The sequence below is a fragment of the Triticum dicoccoides genome, chromosome 1A (assembly GCF_002162155.2).
Source record: "Triticum dicoccoides isolate Atlit2015 ecotype Zavitan chromosome 1A, WEW_v2.0, whole genome shotgun sequence".
NCBI lineage: Eukaryota > Viridiplantae > Streptophyta > Magnoliopsida > Poales > Poaceae > Triticum > Triticum dicoccoides.
The window spans coordinates 509,250,399-509,254,151 of NC_041380.1; positions in this window are offsets into that span (position 1 = coordinate 509,250,399).

The following is a 3,753-nucleotide window of genomic DNA, read 5'->3' on the forward strand; positions in this document are numbered from 1 at the left end:
ATGCAAGGCTTATGCATTTGAGCCTGGTATGGTTGTCACCTTTGATATTCGTCCGGAAGATGATATTGAAGATAATATAGACATCCGGGTCAATGTGCAAACGCCTCCAGTTCTACCATTATTTGAGTTTTTCTCAACCATGCATGCATATGTTTATGTCTTTCATACAGTTTATTCAAAAATAGTTAACAATTAATTTGTATTGTCAACTTATTTCGCTTCAAGCAAACATGTCCGGCGCTTGGTAGACAGGACCTACTACTGCCCCGGGGCTCAACTAAACTGCGAGGAGATAAGTCATTATGTTTCATGGCTTGAGGATCTTAATACTGTCAAGACAAATTTTTTTCCTGAACTTAGAAATGTTAGTACTCAAAACGTGCGACCAATGGTGATCGTATTGAACTACGGTCACATCTATAATCAAAAGATGGTAAGATTTTAACTATTTGTCTTTAATTAGTGCATCTTTTGCATACATTATTTTTGAAGCTAAACTTTTATTACTTAGTATATTAATTACTATACGATGTTCTTCAACAGGGACTTTCGATGACAGTTGTGCCTCAGTGGGTCGAGACTAAAGGTGACATGTCAATGGTTAGCTTACGGCTAAGATATCCTACATTGCACATGAGTGCATTCAGGATTTCTGAAAGCGAAGAATGCTTAATAGTGAAAGATTGAAGCAAAATTGTTAGCGATCGCAGAGAAGTACTAGAGGCAGCAAGGAGAAGCGCAATCCAAGATTAGGAGACAGATTCATCTGCATGCTCTAGTATGATGAATCAGGAGAGCTATACATGTTCTATGCTATTCTACCTGAGAGGGAGCAGCACTAGTTCATGCTCTTAATTAGTGTCTCATGTCCGTGTCCTGAACTTCGATGTTGGTGATGATTATGTTGAACTCGATGATATCTTTGCTTCTGTTACAAAGTGAATATTTCCTCTTTAAGCTAGCCAGGGGTGGTGATGATTAGATAGCTAGCGGTAATGACTATGATGATTAAATAGTGATAATTAGACGACTACGATGATTTTTAGCTAGCTAGGGTTTATTTATTTATTAATATGCGAGGATGATGATGATGATGATGACGACGACTACAACTCATTATAACGTAAAACAATCCTAAACTAAATTGATAACACAAATTTAATTAAAAATACAAAATAAAACAAAGACCCACAAACATTTAGTATCGATTGGTGTTACCAACCGATACTAAAGGGCTCCCGGCTCCCGGAGCTGGCTCGTGCCACGTGGTTTCCCTTTAGCACCGGTTCGTGCTGAACCGGTACTAAAGAGGGGGAGGGGAGCTTTAGTGCCCACACTTTAGTGCCGGTTATGGAACCGGCACTAAAGGGCCTTACGAACCGATGCTATTGCCCGATTCTGCACTAGTGAGGGGGAGGAGCCCGAGGTGTTGTTTCTGTACCTGTAGATGATGACATAGAGGAACCGGCAGGCGAAGGCGAAGGACACGAGCTTGCATGAAAAGGACGCCAAGCCGATGATAAGCCCGACAGGCGGCATTAGATCAAGATCGATGTTGCTTCGTATCACAACGACGAGCACAAAGAAAAGGTCGATGTATTTTTGTTTGCTCGAGGAGAAAAGGTAAAGATCGTTCGCTGCCGTGCGATTTTTATTATTTGGAAATCGACCATGTGCTGCTGTTATATTTCTGATGATGAAGTGTTCAGAAACCTAATCGGCTTAGCTTTCTTGATCGGGTCAAAATCGTTTGAAAGAATTGAACATGACGTGGAATAGAAGGTCTGTTCCTGATTGGCCACAGGCCCAGAGGGCCCTTCGTTTCACGATCTCCTGCACAAGCCCATCAGAGATCATGGCCGAACAAAATGGTGCAGGATCTTCTTTTCTTTATTTGTCTCAGAAAAATTCGATCCGATTCGATAAATAAAGAAGATTGTACCTTGTATACCCTATAAACCGCCATTCAGTAAAAAAGCACTCCTGGTGGCGGGTATTTCAGACCGCACTGTTAAAAGGCTGAGAAGTAACCACGGATTTCTTACTCAATCTTCTTGTGCACAGATTTCTTACTCAATTGTTAAGAAAATGTCTCCGCTTGAAACACTGCTTTTTCCAAAGACTTTTGTTACCACCACGGATCATTCCAGCAACTCGAGAACACGAAAAGAACGCAGTTTTTGTTTACAGAATGACGGTGCTCCTGAAAAGTCAAGGTTATACCTTAGTACTATATGAAGCAATTTATGCCCGGGCATAGACGTATGTTGCCTGATTAATCTGGCATGGTTGGCGAGCTTTGCAGCGCCTGCATCCTGTAGACAGTAACAGTCGCTAATGGCGTGGCACACCACATGGGTTTTTGATTGTGATTTGTCACCTCGTGTTGCTTTGATTTGCAAGAGATTGACTAACGGAAGAAGACGAAGGTAACCTCGCAACAAAAGGAAGGAAGAAGGATTTCATGCAGAAACGGATAGAGATTTTGACTTGCGATTTTTCATAGTACTAATCTATATCTATACCCTTACTAATAAAGTAAGGTGATATTTTTGATTTTGTCCCGCTTAGGATGATTTTATCATAATGAGCTGGTTGAGGTGGTACTAAACACGCACGGGCGTGCAGGTGATTTTATCATAACAAGCTGTTTGAGGTGGTACTAAGGTCTTGTTTGGTTCGGCTGTGGATTTTTTAAAGGCAGCTGTGAAAAATCTGCTGTGGAAAATCTGATGTGAAAAAGATGTAGGTCATTTGACAAATCAGCTGATACAACTTTTTCAGATTTTGGCACACAGCGAAATTAGATTTTGGAAAGCACGTCCTGAGCTGCTTCAGCTTTTGGTTCAAATTTTGATAGAGGATTTCTGAAATTGGATTCTGCTGAGTTCGCCCTTTGGTTCAAATTCTGCTGCGTGGCAGCGGAATCTGTCGATAAAAGCTGAATCAAACAGGACCTAAACAGGCATGGGCGTACAAGCGTCCCGCATGGCCGCTTTTCTCATGAGCCAATTTTCTCTTGCGGGCCATGAGAGAACACTCCATGTACACGGGTGGGAATCCAACAAAAAAGATTTAAATACAAAAGTGGGAATCAAACCTAGCAACTCCCAACTATAACATGAAAAGACGAAATCACTAATTAAAGAGTACTCGTTGCAAAGAAAACTTCACTTTCCCAGGTCACAATAAGTGGTGCATATGCAGCGCCACTTGTCGCAACATGGGAGTTTTCCCTTTTTTCGTAGATCCGTTTATTCAAAACGTTTTATCTCTTAAACCGTGCGTCCAAATCTTGAACCGTTTTCATCATTGGATTCCTCGCGTCGAGATCTTCAAAACTAGATCCCATGTTGACAGATTTTGACGAACTTTTTTTTCACAAAAAAAAACCGGACGAAAAAAACCGGGCGAAAAAACCGAACCGGGAGCACGGTTTTTTCCCTTTCCGAAAGAGGCACGCCCGTGCCTTTCGCGAAATCACAACCGTGCCTCTCGTGAAAGCAAAACCGTGACTCTCGTGGAAGGAAAAAAAACACGTTTTTTTCCATTTTCGAGAGGCACGACGGTGACTCTCGCGAAAGCACAACCGTGCCTCTCGCGGAAGCAAAACCATGACTCTCGTGAAAGAAAAAAAAAACAGAGAACGCGTATTTTTTCCCTTTCCGAGAGGCACGGCCGTGACTTTCGCGTAAGCACAACCATGCCTCTCGCGGAAGCAAAACCGTGACTCTCACGAAAGAAAAAAAACAA